The sequence below is a fragment of the Mobula hypostoma genome, chromosome 2, assembly GCF_963921235.1.
Source record: "Mobula hypostoma chromosome 2, sMobHyp1.1, whole genome shotgun sequence".
In the NCBI taxonomy this organism is placed as follows: Eukaryota; Metazoa; Chordata; class Chondrichthyes; order Myliobatiformes; family Myliobatidae; genus Mobula; species Mobula hypostoma.
This window is the reverse complement of record NC_086098.1, coordinates 1,128,755-1,148,600: the sequence shown is the minus strand read 5'-3', so window position 1 is coordinate 1,148,600 and position 19,846 is coordinate 1,128,755. Positions and strand designations below refer to the sequence as shown.

The 19,846-nt window shown below is 43.5% G+C and overlaps 1 protein-coding gene and 1 non-coding gene across 2 annotated transcripts in view; both read right to left on the bottom strand.

The window, feature by feature from the left end:
* Positions 1-19,846, bottom strand: part of fbxl4 (F-box and leucine-rich repeat protein 4) — a 156,519-nt gene that overhangs the window by 47,845 nt on the left and 88,828 nt on the right. The gene's annotated exons all lie outside the window — the stretch shown is intronic.
* LOC134343162 (U6 spliceosomal RNA) lies at positions 6,391-6,493 on the bottom strand. Its single transcript, XR_010017202.1, has one exon. It is a non-coding gene; the product is annotated as a U6 spliceosomal RNA (small nuclear RNA).

Genomic DNA, 19,846 nt, shown 5'->3' with positions numbered 1-19,846 from the left:
CCAGCCTCTCCTGGCATTGTTTCTTGGCTCTTGACATAGCCATATGAAAGTCACAACTAAGTTTCTTATGCAGACCTGGATCGCCAGACTTAAATGCCACAGATCTAGCTCTGAGCAGATTACAAACCTCCTGGCTCATCCACAGTTTTTGGCTTGAGAATGTACAGTAAGTTTTCAAAGGCACACACTCATCCACACAGGTTTTAATTAAGTCAGTAACAAATGCAGCATACTCATCCAGGCTCGAAGCTGACTTCCTGAACACAGTCCAGTCCACTGATTTAAAGCAGCCAGCTTTTCCCTGCCTCCCTGGTCCATACCTTCATGGTAACACACATCAAAGTTGCTGGTGAACGCAGCAGGCCAGGCAGCATCTATAGGAAGAGGCGCAGTCCACGTTTCAGGCCGAGACCACCTTCATGGTCCTCACTTCTGGTGCTGCAGTCTTCAGTCTCTTCCTATACACAGGAAGTAGAAGTACAACCAGGTGATCCGACTTACCAAAGTGTGGGCATGGAATAGGATGGTAGGCACTCCTGAACTTAGTGTAACAGTGGTCCAGTGTGTTATTTCCTCTGGTACTATAGGTGATTTGTTGATGATAATTATTTAGTGACTTTATCAAGCTGGCCTGGATAAAACCCCTCAAAATGATGGGCAAGGCATCAGGATGTGCTGTTTCATGCGTGTTGATTACATTGCTCAGTTTGTCTAGAGTTTGTTTGACATTGGCCTGAGATAGAATGTACACCTCTACCAAAAAGATTGCTGAAATCGCTCAGCAGATAAAATGACTGGCACTTAATTGCAAGGTGTTCCAGGTCCGGTGAGCAATATTGGGATGTGACCGATACATTAGTACACCATGAGGTATATACCTCCACCTCTGCTTTAGAGAGACTTAACTGACCTATCTTGATGGTGTATTGTGAACCTGTCTATTCAAATTGCTGCATCTGGCACAGAAGGGGTTAAACAAGATTCCATAAAACAAAGTTGACACGCGCTCCTAACGTCCTTCTGATACAGCACCCTAGCTCTGAGATCATCAGTTTTATTTACCAGAGACTGCATGTTTGCCAGTAAAATAGGGAGTCAAAAACCTTGTTTTTTTTTAAAGCACCATCAGACCAGCACTTCAACCCCACTTTCCCTGGCAACTTCATAAAGGGGCAGTGTGCTGACCCAAGACCAGGCTAATTCTAAAGGGTTTAAGCAGCAATAGATCGTTCAGTCACAGTAGAACTTCATCACTGACTGTAGACATCATAGATGTAGTTATGGTTCTCAGACGTAGCAGACTAAAACAAGAATATTTGATGTCTTCCATTGCCTTCAATGAGAGCTGCCATTAGGGTCGTCTGTGATAAGTAGATATAAAGGAAATGATTTCCTTTGAAAACAGTCATTAACTCAGAGCCACATTCTCAATACAAAGAGTAGGCCATTTTGGACTAGAACATGGAGATTTTTTTTACACATGAAAATGTCTGAATTTTCCACTCTGATGTCTTACACAGGCTTAGCTACTGATTGCAGTCAAGATTTTCTAATATTAAAGCAATTGAGGGATGTAGGAATAGGTCAGGAAATTGAAGTATGGTATAGATCATCCACGATTTGCTGCATGCAGGTTTGAGTGGCCAAGTGAGCTGGTTGTGCTACTGCGTCAGTCAGCATCTACAGAGGGAGGTAAGTAGTTACTGCTTCAAGCCGGAGCCTTTAACAGATTCTGATTCACTACTTTACTCACCCTAACACTGAACAGACCCCACATTTCTAGCATCTGCAGAATTCCTCGTGTTTACGAACCCCACACCTACTTTCCACTTTCAACAACTCTTCATCTCATGTTCTCAACATTTATTTCTTATTTATGTATTATAACTAATTTGTTTCTTTTTTAGTATTTGCACAGTTTGTTGTCTTGTGCACACTGGTTGTCTGTCTGTCTGCTGAGCAGTTTTTCATTGATTCTATTATGTTTCTTTGTATTTATGTAACCGTCAGGTTCGGCCAGCTTCGTTAATCTAAGAGAAGACAGCTTCCGGCCCGGCCAAACTTCAGAAATCTGCGTGATGTGTCCTCTGTTACAAATCCGTACCACGAAATAACAAACAGTACACAATTCGCAATTAAACGATTGAGCTTTATAATTTTTAATTTGACTATAGGGTTAGTAAAGAAAACAAAAAGAAAAAGGGCCCATTTTAATGAAACAGTCCAATGCGCACGTTGGAGCTCACTGTTTACACTTCTGTTCGTTCTCCTTCAATTTCCCCCCAGCCGTTGTCGACTCCCAACCCCATTTCAAATCCGCTCAATCCTGCAGTCTACAACTTCCCCATACTGGTATCTTCTCTCTCCAGCTTCTCCTGAACCAAAAGCCTGCAAAATCCCTTCTCTCAGGCACATAAGAAAGAAAAACACCTCCCCTCATTGGCCAGAGCACATTTCAATGCCTCTGTTATCTCTAGTCATAACCCAAACACTGCAGCTACAGAGAAACAATTACATTAGCAGTGAAACCTTTCCCAGGGTGTTACATTTACAAAGAAAATTAATCTCTGGGTAGTTACTGTGGACTTATAGCATCTGCAGAATCTCTTGTATTTCTTGCTATTTCTATGTTTGTTCTTAAGATATGAAAACACCATAAATGATAACTCTGTTCATTCAAAACAATGGACTAAACCTCATTACTTGAGCATGATGTTCCCTTTCATACAGATAAAACTACTCTGGTCTTTCTCTTTCCATATCAGCGACTCCCTTTCCTGTAATGCATTCTGAATATTGCTACTTTTCATCACTTTAACAATGATGCAGTTTCACACATCAGTGAGACCAAGAAGTGATGCTGTGCAAGTTGCCAAAGTATCAGAGCTCCCAGAGGCTAACTCTTTTCACACCAGGATAATTTGTTAACACTAACAGCTTGTATTATACCCAGGCAAAGGACAAACCTCAAGGGGTTAGTAAACATATGTAGAGGCCTATAACATAACGTGACATTTGGACCTGTCCAGCTCTTTACCCCAGCACACCTATATATTTTCACCAATATTGCAATATTGCTTTGGATACTAAAGTTCCCCTGAATACACATGAAATAATAACTCTAAAATCTACCTTTCCAATCTTCAGGAACACTAATTAGGAAATATTTTATTAGTGGAGATCAGCTTTATTTGTCAAACGTACATTGAAACATACAGTGAGGTATGTTCCTGTCCTGATGAAGGATCTCAGCCCAAAACATTGACAGTTTACTCTTTTCCATAGATGTTGTCTGACCTGCTGAGTTCCTCCAGCATTTTGTGTGCCTTGCTTTGGTTTTCAAGGATCTGCAGATTGTATCATGCTAGTGAAATATGTTACTTGCATCAAATCAAAACAATGACGATGGTGGTGGGCAGTCTACAAGTGTCGCCATACTTCTGGTGTCAACATAACTCACTAACCCCAACCCATACATCTTTGGAATGTGGGAAAAATCCAGAGCACATGGAGGAAACTCACACAATCAAGGGGAGACCATGAAAAACTCCTACAGACAGTGGTGGGAATCGAGTAGTGATGGGTGATGGTTGGTGCTGTAAAGATATTGCACTCAGGAGCTATGATGTTGTGGCCATTACAGAGACTTGGATGGCTCAGGGACAGGAATGGTTTCTTCAAGTACCAGGCTTTAGATGTTTCAGAAAGGACAGGGAGGGAAGCAAAAGAGGTGGGGGCCTGGCACTGTTGATCACAGATAGTGTTACGGCTGCAGAAAGGGAGAAAATCACGGAGGGACTGTGTACAGGATTCCTGTGGGTGCAAGTTGGGAACAGGAAGAGGTCAATAACCCTAATGTGTGTTTTTTTATAGACCACCCAATAGTAACAGGGACATCGAGGAGCAGATAGGGAGACAAATTCTGGAAAGGTGTAATAATAACAGGGTTGCCGTAGTGGGAGATTTTAAGTTTCCCAAATATCGATTGGCAGCTCTCTAGAGCAAGGGCTTTAGATGGGGTGGAGTTTGTTAGGCGTGTTCAGGAAGGTTTCTTGATACAATATGTAGATAAGCCTACAAGAGGAGAGGCTGTACTTGATCTGGTATTCGGAAATGAACCTGGTCAGGTGTCAGATCTCTCAGTGGGAGAGCATTTTGGAGATAGTGATCACAATTCTATCTCCTTTACCATAGCATTGGCGAGGGATAGGAACAGACAAGTTCAGAAAGCATTTAATCGGAGTAAGGGGAAATATGAGGCTATCAGGCAGGAACTTGGAAGTATAAATTGGAAACAGATGTTCTCAGGGAAACGTACAGAAGAAATGTGGCAAATGTTCAGGGGATATTTGTGTGGAATTCTGCATAGGTACGTTCCAATGAGACAGGGAAAGGATGATAAGGTACAGGAACTGTGGTGTCCATAGGCTGTTGTAAATCTAGTCAAGAAGAAAAGAAGAGCTTACAAAAGGTTCAAAAAACTAGATAATGTTACAGATCTAGAAGATTATAAGCTAGCAGGAAAAAGCTTAAGAATGAAACTTGAAGAGCCAGAAGAGGTCATGAGAAGGCCGTGGAGAACAGGATTAGGGAAAACACCAAGGCATTCTACAAGTATGTGAAGAGCAAGAGGATGAGACATGGGAGAATAGGACCAATCAAGTGTGAAAGTGGAAAAGTGTGTATGGAATCGGCAGAGATAGCAGAGGCACTTAAAGAATACTACGGCAAAGGATCTTGGCGATTGTAGGGATGATTTACAGTTGACTGAAAAGCTTGAGCATGTAGATATTAAGGAAGAAGGTGTGCTGGAGCTTTTGGAAAACATCAAGTTGGATAAGTCACCGGGACTGGCTGAGATGTACCCCAGGCTACTGTAGGAGGCGAGGGAGGAGATAGCTGAGCCTCTGGCGATGATCTTTGCATCATCATTGGGGACGGGAGAGGTTCCAGAAGATTGGAGGGTTGCGGATGTTGTTCCCTTATTCAAGAAAGGGATAGCCCAGCAAATTGTAGACTAGAGAGTCTTACTTCAGTGGTTGTTAAGTTGATAAAAAAGATACTGAGAGACAGGATTTATGAACACTTGGCATAATATGCTTAGGAATAGTCAGCACGGCTTTGTCAAAGGCAGGTCGTGCCTTCTGACCCTGACGGAATTTTTTGAGGATGTGACTAAACACATTGATGAAGGTAGAGTAGTAGATGTAGTGAATATGGATTTCAGCCAGGCAGTTGATAAGGTACCCCATGCAAGGCTTATCGAGAAAGTAAGGAGGTAAGGAATCCAAGGGGTCCTTGCTTTGTGGATCCAGATCTGGCTTGCCCACAGAAGGCAAAGTGTGGTTGTAGACAGGTCATATTCTGCATGGAAGTCAGTGACCAGTGTTGTGCCTCAGACCCCTACTCCTCGTGATTTTTATATATGACTTGGATGAGGAAGTGGAAGGAAGGGTTAGTAAATTTACTGATGATACAAAGGTTGGGGGTGTTGTGGATAGTGTGGAGGGCTGTCAAAGGTTACAGTGGGACACTGATAGGATGCAAAACTGGGATGAGAAGTGGCAGATGGAGTTCAACCCAGATAAGTGTGAGGTAGATCATTTTGGTAGGTCAAATATGATGGCAGAATATAGTATTAATGGTAAGACTCTTGGCAGTGTGGAGAACCAGAGGGATCTTGGGGTCTGAGTCCATAGGACACTCAAAGCTGCTGCACAGGTTGACTCTGTTGTTAAGAAGGCATACGGTGCACTGGCCTTTATCAATTGTGGGATTGAATTTAGGAGCCGAGAGGTAATGTTGCAGCTATATAGGACCCTGGTCACACCCCACTTGGAGTACTGTGCTCATTTCTGGTCACCTCACTACAGAAAGGATATGGAAACCATAGAAAGGAGATTTATAAGGATATTCCCTGGATTGGGGAGCATGACTTATGAGTATAGGTTGAGTGAAGTCGGCCTTTTCTCCTTGGAGCGACGGAGGATGAGAGGTGACCTGATAGAGGTGTACAAGATGATGAGAGGCATTGATCGTGTGGATAGTCAGAGGCTTTTTCCCCAGGGCTGAAATGGCTATCACAAGAGGGCACAGTTTTAAGGTGCTTGGAAGTAGGTACAGAGGAGATGTCAGGGGTAAGTTTTTTTACGCAGAGAGTGGTGAGTGCGTGGAATGGGCTGCTGGCGACGGTGGTGGAGGTGGATACGATAGGGTCTTTTAAGAGACTCCTGGATAGGGACATGGAGCTTAGAAAATTAGAGGGCTATGGGTAACCCTCGGTAATTTATAAGGTAAGGACCTGCTCGGCACAGTTTTGTGGGCCGAAGGGCTTATATTGTGCTGTAGGTTTTCTATGTTCCTAACTACATTAAAATGCCCCGTCCACTTTAGAATATAAAACACTTCATGAATTTGCGTGTCATCCTTGTACAGGTGGCACAGAAACCTTGTTTGTATCGTTCCAACTTTTGTATGTGCGCTGTTGAAGCGAGTAGGTATGATTACTAAACTAAAGAAATGCAGCCTTTACTTGTGGAAATCCAAATCAGACTCTTCGTGCACACACAGCAACTGCTGTGCTGACACTGAATGCCGTACAATATTTAGTTCTGCAATGAAAATAAGATAATTCTGTACTTTAACATACACTCAGTGGCCACTTTATTAAGTACAGGAATACAACTGGTGTGGTCTTCTACTGCTGTAGGCTATCCACTTCAAGGATAGACTCTGTGTTCAGAGATGCTCTTCTGCACACCACTGTTGTAATGCATGGTTGTTTCAGTTACTGTCACCTTCCTGTCAGCTTGAACCAGTCTGACCATTCTCCTGTAACCTTTGTCATCAACAAGACATTTTTGCCCATAGATCTGCCGCTCACTGGATATTTTATTTTTGCTTTTTGTACCACTTTCTATAACTCTAGAAACATGAAAATCCCAGGATATGAGCAGTGTCTGAGATACTCAAACCATCCTGTCTGACACCAACATTCATTCCATGGTCAAGGTCAGTTAGATCACATTTCTTTCCCATTCTGTTGTTTGGTTTGAACAACTGAACCTCTTGACACATCTGCACGCTTTTAGGCATTGAGTTGCTGCGACATGAATAACTGATTAGATATTTGCATTAATGAGCAGATGTACATAATAAAGTGGTCACAGAGTGTACATTAAGAATGTGAAGCAGGCTCAAAGACAATAAATTTTGTTTAGTTTTGTTTTGTTTCAGTTTAGAGAAGTCACAGCACATGAAGAAATTGTAGGTAACAGCAACAAATGCAAGATGGGCCTGAACATCCACCAGACTACATTGTGAGGCTTGTACTCTAAAACTAGATACTATTACATGCAACATAGCAGATTGTATGAAGGATTTTAAAACCCTATTCTCAATTACAATTCCTTCGACTTTGAAACTAGTTACAATATGCAGTTGTTCATGACACAGTCACCCACATTTCACATAATTCAATCAGAATTAGGTTTAATACCATTGGCACATGTCATGAAATTTGTTCTTTTGTCGCAGTAGTACCTAATAATAAAAAAAACTATTCTTTATATAAAGAAGTACTGCAAAAGTAGAGCAAAAATATACTGAATGCCTGAAACTTGAGTGTGTGTCTTCAGGTTCCTGTTGCATCTCCCTGATGGTAGCAACGAGAAGAGGGCATAGCCTGGGTGATATGGGGATGCCACTTTTTTGAGGCACTGCCATTGATGCGGGGGAGGCTAGTGCTGATGGTTGATATTCCTCTGTTCCCATCTCACCATAGAAACCAGTGGACTTTGTCCAAATTTTAGACATGTGAATTTACTGATTCACATATTGAAATGTAAATAATTTCTTGAATTTTATAATTTTTCCTGATTAATTCTCACTACAGTTTAAGCAGAAGTGAAAATGTGGATTAAGCATCTACACCACACGTGCAAAAGAGAGATGGAAGCATCTTTCACATAATCAGACTTGCCATAAAATAGGTTTTAAAAATTATACTTGAAAGTATTCAGTATTGACAAACTACAGCTGCAATTAGCAGTGCAATTTGATAAATAATTCCACTCAGGAGAATAATCATAATTCACTTGCAACTTTGTCGCTGATGAGTTATCTGGTCAGCTTCATCTGTGAAGATATTTATCAGCTTTCACTGCCGGCCTGTGACATATATTTATGGTTGTGCAATACTGTGTGCTCCAAACACTTCCACCTGGGTCAATGGCTATGCATTTGCTTCAGATATTTTATAACCTGGTTAGTGATAGATATATAGTGAATTATATTAAATTAAACTACCAAAATTTGTATTGAAGGAGCAGATTAATTTGACTTCCAAACTCCCACCTAGTGTGACATGTTTATTTATTATTTAGAGATACAGTGTGGAACAGGTCCTTCCGGCCCACCATGCTGTCCTGCCCAACAACCCACTGATTTAACCTTTTCCCAATCACAGGACAATTTACAATGATCAATTAACCCACCAACCAGTACGTCTTTGGACTATGGGAGGAAATCAGAGCACCCAGTGCACACGGAAAAAACGTACAAATAGGGGACGCCTGAATTGAACTCTGAAGCCCCAAACTGCAATAGTGTCGCACTAACTGCTACACTACCTTGGTGATATGTAAGATATTTTACCAATGCTAAAGAACTCAGCGACTATAGAATATAATAACCAGAAATAATAAAGCACAATACTGGCTAAGAAACACACTTTATCACTATGATATATAATTATGTTAATATTAATTATAACATCTATAAATTGATCTACAAATGCTATTTTTATTGATAATTTATTCAACCATGATATGATAGTACCACCTACTGAGGCATAGGCCGCCGACAGTAGCTCACCAAGAGTCCTCTGACTTGGGCCAGTCTTTCATGTTCTCTCCAGGTGTAGCCAGTCCTGTATCCTGGGCCAGTCCTTTAGGGTGTCTCCAGGTGTAGCCAGTCATTCAGGTTGTCCGCAGATGTAGCAAGTCCTCTGTTCTGGGCTAGTCTTTCACATTGTCTCCAGGTATAGCCCATCCTCCTGGTGTATCCTCTCTCAGGGATGAGGTCTTTGGAGTTTCTGTTGGGCTTTCTGTAGTCCTGGGCTTCATGATACAGGGGTCTGCTAGCCCCATGCCCAACCCTCTTCCTTTTGCAGCCAAGTTTGGGACTGTTTATGGCGGAGTTATTCATAGTTTTTTGTTCAAATTGTTGTCCATGTGATATTTTAATTTGGCTCAAAGTGTCAAGGATTATTTAAGCAGGACACAAGTCACAATAAATCAAATCTGTAAAGCTATGATATGATAAATAGCATAATATTTTATAAGGTTTTATTTCCGACCAAGTGGTAAGTAATATACAAATATAGTAGGCAGCCTTCACAAATAGCTAAGGAATTTTAGAAGTGTTTTGTGAAAGGTTTATTTGTTGAAACATTATGGATATTTAAGAACAGAACCCTCCATTCTATGCACTCATCTATTTTTAATGACTCTATTGCAACTGTCTCTATCACTACCCCTGGCACCTCTCTATGTAAAAAAAAAAGGCCTTCCTCTGACATTCTTCCCTCTCCCCCCCAATACATTCCTCCTAACTGTCCCCCTGTATTAGCCATTTCTGCTCTGGGAAAAGGTCTCTGGCTGTCCAATCGATCTATGCCTTTTATCATCTTGATAAGGGAGGAATGTGCATTGTATAATTGTATTTGCAATATGTATATGCAATATGCAAGGGCTCTCATAGAACATAGGATACTGCAGAACACTACACGATTTTTTGCTCATAATGTTAATCTGCTCTAAGCTCAATCTTACCCCTCTCTCTTCATACTCCCCCTTTTTTTAATCATCCATTGCCAATTAAATGCCCCTAAAGTGTCTGTCTCCACCATCTACCCTGGCAGGGCTTTTCATGTAAAAAAAAATCTTACATCTGATGCCCAGCCACATCATTTTCCTAAAATCACCTTAAAACTACGTTCTCTGGTGTCAGCCATTTCTGCCCTGGCCATATTTTTCATTTAAGTAACCCCTTAAACAGGTAAAAATTCCTGAGTTTTAAGAAAGTAACCAGGGAATAATCAGGGGGAAAAAGACTATATTGGATGCTAGCCAAGAGCTTGAACAACCACAGGAAGGAGTTAGTTAGTTACTCCCCATTAAGCCACTGGCATTCAGGGCAGCAATGAAGGTTCTCCATCTCTGGTGCTGTTCAGGGCTTCCTTCATCGCATCAGTAGTTTGGTTTTCAATACTGTCAGTCAGGCATGCCAGGAAGAGACTCAGCAATACCATCACACTCCAGAATTGCTGATATATACTGGTACCAACAACATAGGTCGGAAATAGAAGGAGGTCCTGAAGAGAGAATATAGGTAGAAAGCTGAAAAGCAGGACCTCCAGGGTAGTAATCTCTGGATTGCTACCTGTGCCACGTGCCAGTGAGAGTAATAATAGGATGATTTGGCAGATAAATACATTGCTGGGGAACTGCTGCAGGGGACAGGGCTTCAGATTTTTAGTCATAGAAGTACAGCACAGAAACAGGCCCATCGGCTCATCTAGTCCATGCCAAAATCACTTAAACTGCTACTCCTGTCGACCAGCACTGGAACCATCGCCCTCCATAGCCCTACTTACTATGGACCTATCCAAACTTCTGTTAACATTGAAATCAAGCTTGCAAGGTCCACTTGTGCTGGCAGCTCATTCCATAGCCTCACAACCCACTGCGTGAAGAAGTTTCCCCTCATGTTCCCCTGAAACTGCTCACCTTTCAACCTTAACCCATGACCTCTGGCTGTAGACGCACCCAACCTCAGTAGAAAAAGCCTGCGCGCATTTACCCTATCTAAACCCCTCATAATTTTGTATAACCCTATCAAATCTCCTCTCAATCTTCTACATTCTAAAGAATACAGTCCCTAACCTATTCAATCTTTCCCTATAACACCCTTGTAAATTTTCTCTGCAATCTTTCAACTGTGTTTAAATCTTTCCTGTTGGTAGGTGACCAAAACTGCAAATAATACTCCAAATTAAGCCTCACCAATATCTTATACAACTTCAACATAACATCCCATCTTAGATCATGAGACCGTAAGACGTAGGAGAAGAATTAGGCCAGTCAGTTTATCGAGTCTGCTCCACCATTCCATCATGGCTAATTCCAGATCCCATTCAACCCCAAACACCTGCCTTCTTGCCATATCCTTTGATATCCTGACCAAACAGCAAATTATCAATTTTCGCTTTAAATATACCCACAGACTTGCCCTCCACAGATTCACTACATTCTGGCTAAAAAAATTCCTCTTTACCTCTGTTCTAAAAGGTTGTCCCTCAATTTTGAGGCTGTGTCCTCAAGTTCTGGATACCCCCACCATAGGAAATATCCTCTCCACATCCACCATTTCTAGTCTTTTCAATATTCGGTAGATTAATTAATACATTGATTTATGAAGGCCAGATTTAGAGCTTCCAGACGTTCCTCATATGGTAACCCTTTCATTCCTGAAATTATTCTCGTGAATCTTCACTGAACCCTCTCCAATGTCAGTACATCCTTTCCAAAATAAGGAGCCCAAAACTGCAGACAATACTGGAAGGAGAAGATGGTGACGCGATGCAGCACGTGCGGCCTCTCCTATGAAATGATATCGTATTTGTTAAATAGGGACCGTGCACAATCGTGATTTGATGGAGATGGATGTGAGAAACACGGAGGAACATCTGGAGAAACTTCTGAAATGCCCGGTTCACTGCCGCTGCTACTGTGCGATCAAGAATCTCCAGAGGGGAAGGCCCCAAATCTTTGGCTTTGCCTGTTGCTGGTGGTCGGGGTTGGGGTTGAAACGCTTGATAGAGATGGTGCTCGGTGTTCGGTGTCGGACGGCTGGCCCCAGGCTCGAAGTTTTCGGACGGACTGAGAGTCGGACTGTGGTTGGGTGCTTCCAGGATGCTGCATCGGCAAGTTTGCTGCGCTGGAAGCTCATGGCAGGGAGAGTTTTCTTCCTTCTACCGTCTACGTGAGATGTTGGGATTTTCGAGAGACTTTGAGACTTCTTTTTACTGTGCCCATGGTCTGTTCCTCTGTCAAATTACAGTATTGCTTGCACTGTTGTAACTATATGTTATAATTATGTGGTTTTTGGCAGTTTTTTCAGTCTTGGTCTGTCTTGTGTTTCTGTAATATCACACTGGAAGAACATTGTATCATTTCTTAAAGCATGCATTACTAAATGACAATAAAAGAGGACTGCGTGTCCTCAAAATCTAATCTAATCTAATCTAAGCGTGGTCTCATGAGTGCCTTATACAGCCTCAGCATCACACTGGAAGAACATTGTATCATTTCTTAAAGCATGCATTACTAAATGACAATAAAAGAGGACTGCGTGTCCTCAAAATCTAATCTAATCTAATCTAAGCGTGGTCTCATGAGTGCCTTATACAGCCTCAGCATCACATCCCTCCTATATTCTATACCTCTAGAAATGAATGCCAACATTGCATTCACCTTCTTCACCACCGACTTAACCTGGAGGTTAACCTTTAGGGTATCCCGCACAAGGACTCCCAAGTCCCTTTGCATCTCTGCATTTTGAATTCTCTCCCCATCTAAGTAACAGTCCACCCGTTTATTTCTTCCACCAAAGTGCTTGACCATACACTTTCCAACATTGTATTTCATTTGCTACTTCTTTGCCCATTCCCCTAAACTATCTAAGACTCTCTGCAGGCTCTCTGTTTCCTCAACACTACCCGCTCCTCCAATTATCTTTGTATCATTGGCAAATTTAGCCACAAGTCCATTAATACCATAGTCCATATCATTGACATACATTGTAAGAAACAGCCAACTCAATACAAACCCCTGTGGAACTCCACTGGTAACCGGCAGAATAGATCCCTTTATTCCCACTCTCTGTTTTCTGCCGATCAGCCAATGCTCCACCCATGCTAGTAACTTTCCTGTAATTCCATGGCTCTTATTTTGCTAAGCAGCCTCATGTCTGGTACGTCTGGCAGCTCTTGGGCTGTATTCCCTGGAGTTCAGGAGAATGAAGGGGGATCTCATAAAAACATTCTGAATGTTAAAAGGCCTGAACAAATTAGATATGGTAAACATCAAAGTTGCTGGTGAACGCAGCAGGCCAGGCAGAATCTCTAGGAAGAGGTACAGTTGACGTTTCAGGCCGAGACCCTTCGTCAGGACTAACTGAAGGAAGAGTTAGTGAGAGATTTCGAGGTGGAAAGGGAGGGGGAGATCCAAAATGATAGGAGAAGACAGGAGGGGTAGGGATGGAGCCAAGGGATGGACAGGTGATTGGCAAAGGGGATATGAGAGGATCATGGGACAGGAGGCCCAGGGAGAAAGACGGGGGGGTGGGGGCCAGAGGATGGGCAAGGGGTATAGTCAGAGGGACAGAGAGAGAAAAAGGAGACTGAGAGAAAGAATGTGTGTATAAGAATAAATAACGGATGGGGTACAAGGGGGAGATGGGGCATTAGCGGAAGTTAGAGAAGTCAATGTTCATGCCATCAGGTTGGAGGCTACCCAGACAGAATATAAGGTGTTGTTCCTCCAACCTGAGTGTGGCTTCATCTTTACAGTAGAGGAGGCCGTGGATAGACATGTCAGAATGGGAATGGGATGTGGAATTAAAATGTGTGGCCACTGGGAGTTCCTGCTTTCTCTGGCGGACAGAGCGTAGGTATTCAGCAAAGCGGTCTCCCAGTCTGCATCGGGTCTCGCCAGTATATAGAAGGCCACATCAGGAGCACCGAACGCAGTATATCACCCCAGCCGACTCACAGGTGAAGTGTTGCCTCACCTGGAAGGACTGTCTGGGGCTCTGAATGGTGGTAAGGGAGGAAGTGTAAGGGCATGTGTAGCACTTGTTCCGCTTACACGGATAAGTGCCAGGAGGGAGATCAGTGGGGAGGGATGGGGGGGACGAATGGACAAGGGAGTTGTGTAGGGAGCGATCCCTGCGGAAAGCAGGGGGGGGGAAGGGAAAGATGTGCTTAGTGGTGGGATCCCATTGGAGGTGGCGGAAGTTACGGAGAATAATATGTTGGACCCGGAGGCTGGTGGGGTGGTAGGTGAGGACCAGGGGAACCCTATTCCTAGTGGGGTGGCGGGAGGATGGAGTGAGAGCAGATGTGTGTGAAATGGGGGAGATGCGTTTGAGAGCAGAGTTGGTGGTGGAAGAAGGGAAGCCCCTTTCTTTAAAAAAGGAGGACATCTCCCTCGTCCTGGAATGAAAAGCCTTATCGTGAGAGCAGATGCGGTGGAGACGGAGGAATTGCGAGAAGGGGATGGCATTTTTGCAAGAAGACAGGGTGAGAAGAGGAATAGTCCAGATAGCTGTGAGAGTCCGTAGGCTTATAGTAGACATCAGTGGATAAGCTGTCTCCAGAGATAAAGACAAAGATCTAGAAAAGGGAGGGAGGTGTCGGAAATGGACCAGGTAAACTTGAGGGCAGGGTGAAAGTTGGAGGCAAAGTTAATAAAGAAGCGGAACAAGTGCTACACATGCCCTTACACTTCCTCCCTTACCACCATTCAGGGCCCCAGACAGTCCTTCCAGGTGAGGTGACACTTCACCTGTGAGTCGGCTGTAGTGATATATTGCGTCCGGTGCTCCCCATGTGACCTTCTATATATTGGCAAGACCCGACGCAGACTGGGAGACCGCTTTGCTGAACACCTACGCTCTGTCCGCCAGAGAAAGCAGGATCTCCCAGTGGCCACACATTTTAATTCCACATCCCATTCCCATTCTGACATGTCTATCCACGGCCTCCTCTGCTGTAAAGATGAAGCCACACTCAGGTTGGAGGAACAACACCTTATATTCCGTCTGGGTAGCCTCCAACCTGATGGCATGAACATTGACTTCTCAAACTTCCGTTAATGCACCACCTCCCCCTCGTACCCCATCCGTTATTTATTTTTATACACACATTCTTTCTCTCACTCTCCTTTTTCTCCCTCTGTCCCTCTGACTATACCCTTGCCCATCCTCTGGGTTCCTCCACCCTTGTCTTTCTCCCCGAACCTCCTGTCCCATGATCCTCTTATATCCCTTTTGCCAATCACTTGTCCAGCTCTTGGCTCCATCCCTCCCCCTCCTGTCTTCTCCTATCATTTCGGATCTCCCCCTCCCCCTTTCAAATCTCTTACTAACTCTTCCTTCAGTTAGTCCTGACGAAGGGTCTCGGTCTGAAATGTCGACTGTTCCTCTTCCCAGAGATGCTGCCTGGCCTGCTGCGTTCACCAGCAACTTTGATGTGGGTTGCTTGAATTTCCAGCATCTGTAGAATTCCTGTTGTTTAGATATGGTAAAGTTACGTCCCGTGGTAGGGGAGTCTAGGACAAGAGGACACGATTTCAGGATTGAAGATGCGCATTTAGAACAGAGATGCGGAGAAATTACTTTAGTCAGAGGGTGATAAATCTGTGGAATTTGTTGCCATGAGCGGCTGTGGAGGCCAAGTCATTGGGTGCATTTAAGGCAGGGATAGATAGGTTGTTGATTAGTCAGGGCATCAAAGGGTATGGGGAGAAGGCAGGGGAGTGAGGATGACTGGAAGAATTGGATCAGCCCATGACAGAATGGCAGAGCAGACTCGATGGGCCGAATGGCCCACTTCTGCTTCTATATCTTATGGTCTTATGTGTGGCACCTTGTCAAAGGCCTTCTGAAAATCCTAATATAAATCATAATACAATAGAATTCACCCTGCAGTTTGAGAGGGATAATACAAAGTCAGATGTATCAGTATTACAGTAGAGTAAAGGGAAATATAGATGTATGAAAGAGGAACTAGCCAAAGTTGGTTAGAAGAGGATATGATCAGAGATGACAGCAGAACAGCAATGGCTGGAGTTTCTGGGGGTAATTCAGAAGGGACAGGATAGATACCATGAGACCAAAAAACCACAAGACATAGGAGCAGAATTAGGCCTGAGGTAAGGAAGAATTTCTTTAGCCAGTGTGTGATGAATCTGTGGGATTCTTTGCCCCAAGCAGCTGTGCAGGCCAGGTCATTTGATGTAGTTAAGGCTGAGGTTGATAGGTTCTTAATTAGTCAGGGCGTGAAAGGTTATGGGGAGAAGCCAGGAGAATAGGATTGAGAGGGATAACAAATCAACCATGATGGAATGGCAGAGCAGACTTGAAGGGCCAAATGACTTAATTCTGCTCCTTTGTCTAATGGACATTTGAGCTGTCCAGATACAGTTAATTCAGACCCATTCCAAGACACAGGAATAAAGATAGTTTCTAAAAGTTGCAGGGTAATGGAAGCTGATTTAATTGTAGCTTTCAACAGGAAGTGGATCAATAGCGAGATGATTGTAATGGCAGAGCTACAGGGAAAAGGCAGGGTAGTGAGATTAGTTGCGCTCCTTTCCAAAGAGCTGGCATGGACTCTGAAAGGTTGTGCTTTTTCAATTCTGTTTCTAGGTTTAGACACAATACAGTGCAAGAGGCCATCTTTAAAAGGTGACGCCTCAAAAAGGCTGCATGTGTCATTAAGACGCCGATCAGACAGGGCATGCCCTCTTCTCAATGTTACCACCAAGGATTTAGTTTTTCATTTTTTGTTCTCTTAGAAACATTGAAAAATTGCAGCACAATACAGGCCCTTCGGCCCACAATGCTGTGCCGAACACGTGTTTACTTTAGAAATTACCTAGGATTACCCATAGCCCTCTATTTTTCCAAGCTCCATGTACCGCCACCATCGTCCCCGTGCCAAACAAGTCTTCAGTGTCCTGCCTCAACAATTACCGTCCTGTCACACTCACATCCATCATCATGAACTGTTTCGAGAGGCTCGTCATCAGGCACATCAAGACTCTGCTGCCCCCCTCACTGGACCCCCTGCAGTTCGCGTACTGTCCCAACCGTTCAACAGACGATGCCATTGCCATCACCCTCCACCTGGCCCTAACCCACCTGGACAAAAAAAACACGTATGCTCGAATGCTGTTCATAGACTTCAGTTCAGCATTCAACACAATCATTTCTCAGAAACTGGTTGGAAAGGTGAGCCTACTGGGCCTGAACACCTCCCTCTGCAACTGGATTCTAGACCTACTGACTGTGAGACCTCAGTCAGTCCGGATCGGGAGCAGCATCTCCAACACCATCACACGGAGCACGGGCGCCCCCCCAGGGCTGTGTGCTCAGTCCACTGCTGCTTACTCTGCTGACCCACGACTGTGCAGCAACATACAGCTCGAATCACATCATCAAGTTCATCGATGACACGACTGTGGTGGGTCTCATCAGCAAGAACGATGAGTCAGCATACAGAGAGGAGGTGCTGCGGCTAACGGACTGGTGCAGAGCCAACAACCTGTCTCTGAATGTGAACAAAACAAAAGAGATGGTTGTTGACTTCAGGAGGACACTGAACGACCACTCTCTGCTGAACATCAATGACTCCTCCGTAGAGATCGTTAAGAGCACCAATTTTCTTGGTGTTCACCTGGTCCCTCAACACCAGCTCCATAACAAAGAAACCCCAGCAGCATCTCTACTTTTTGTGAAGGCTGAGAAAAGTCTATCTCCCAGCCCCCACCCTCACCACATTCTATGGAGGTTGTATTGAGAGCATCCTGAGCAGCTGCATCACGGCCTGGTTTGGAAATTGCACCATCTCGGATCGCAAGACCCTGCAGCGGATGGTGAGGTCAGCTGAGAAGATCATCGGGGTCTCTCTTCCTGCCATTAGAGCCATTTACACTGCACGCTGCATCCGTAAAGCAAACAGCATTATGAAGGACCCCACGCACCCCTCATACAAACTCTTCTCCCTCCTGCCATCTGGAAAAAGGCACCGAAGTATTCGGGCTCTCACGACCAGACTATGTAACAGTTTCTTCCCCCAAGTCATCAGACTGCTCAATACCTTGGAGCCTGGACTGACACCAACCTACTGCCCTCTACTGTGCCTATTGTCTTGTTTATTATTTATTGTAATGCCTGCACTGTTTTGTGCACTTTATACAGTCCTGGGTAGGTCTGTAGTCTAGTGTAGTTTTGTGTTGTTTTACGTAGTTCAGTGTAGTTTTTGTATTGTTCATGTAGCACCATGGTCTTGAAAAACGTTGTCTCGTTTTTACTGTGTACTATACCAGCAGTTATGGTCAAAATGACAATAAAAAGTGACTCAACTTGACTTGACTTGACCTATCCAGGAGTCCCTTAAAAGACCTATCGCATCTGCCTCCACCACCATCACCAGCAGCCCATTCCACGCACTCACCACTCTCTGAGTTAAGCACTTACTCCTGACATTTCCTTTGCACCTACTTCCAAGCACCTTAAAACTGTACCCTCTCATGCTAGCCATTTCAGCCTTGGGAAAAAGCCTCTGACTATCCACACGATCAATGCCTCTCATCATCTTTTTGCACCACTTATGTATTTTAATACATATATTTCTTATAGTAATATATAGTCTTTTTATTATGTTTTACAATATACTGCTGCTATAAAACAATAAATTTCATGACATATGTAAGAGAGGTCTGAAAGAAGGGTCTCCACTTACGATGTTAACTGTTCACCCTTTTCCATAGATGCTGCTTGACCTTCCGCGTTCCTCCAGCATTTTGTATGTGTTACTTTGGATCTCCAGTATCTGCATTTTCTTTTATGCTTGTGATATTAAACCTAATTCTGATTCAGAAGAACAGGCCTTTTGGCCCACGATGTTATACCAAACTAAATTAAATGAAATGCCCAACTAAACTAATCCATTCTCTATGCACAATATCCACCCTCCTTCCATTTCAGAATCAGATTTAATATCACTGGCATAGGTCATGAACTTTGTTAACTTTATGGCAGAAGTACAATGAAGTACATGATAAGTAAAAATGTGGGGGGGAACTGAGTTACACTAAGTATATACACATCTATTAAATTGTTAAGTTAAAAATAAGTCCTACAAAATAACAGAAAGTAAAAAATGGTGAGGTGGTGTTCCTGGGTTCAATGTCCATTTAGAAATCGGATGGCAGAGGGTCAGAAGCTGCTCCTGAATCGCTGAGTGTGTTCCTTCAGGCTTCTGTACCTCTTTCCCAATGGTAACAGTGTGAAGACAGCATGTCCTGGGTGGTGGGGATCATTAATGATGGATGCCGCCTTCCTGAAGCACCACTCCTTGAAGATGTCTTGGATACTATGAAGGCTTGTGCCCATGATGGGGCTGACTAATTATACAAGATTCTGTAACTTATTTCTATCTTGTGCAGTAGACATCCCCCCCCCCACCCCCAATACCGGATGGTGATGCAGCCAGTCAGAATGCTCTCCATAATACATTTTTAGAAGTTTTCAGGTGTTTTAGTTGTCAAACCAAATCTCCTCAAACTCTTAATGAAATATAGCTGCTGTCTTGCCTTCTTTACAGCTGCATCAATATGTTGCATCCAAGTTATGTCCTCAGAGATATTGACAACCAGGAACTTGAAATTACTCACTTTCTCCCCGGATCTCTCTATGACAATTGGCTTGTGATATTCTCATCTTACCCTTACCTTTACTGCCCATTCAAGCGATTATCTAAGAGCCTCTTGTATGCCTTTGTCATATTTTCCCTCCACCACCATGACTGGCAGTGCATTCCAGGTACACATTACTCTGTGTTTAAACATAAAATTGCCCCACACATCTCCTTCCAACTCGCTCCCCTCTCACCTTACAGGCATACCTTCTTGTATTTAATATTTCAACCCTGAGAGAGAGATACTGACTCTACTTATGACTCTCATAATGTTCTAAACCATTATCAGGTCTCCCC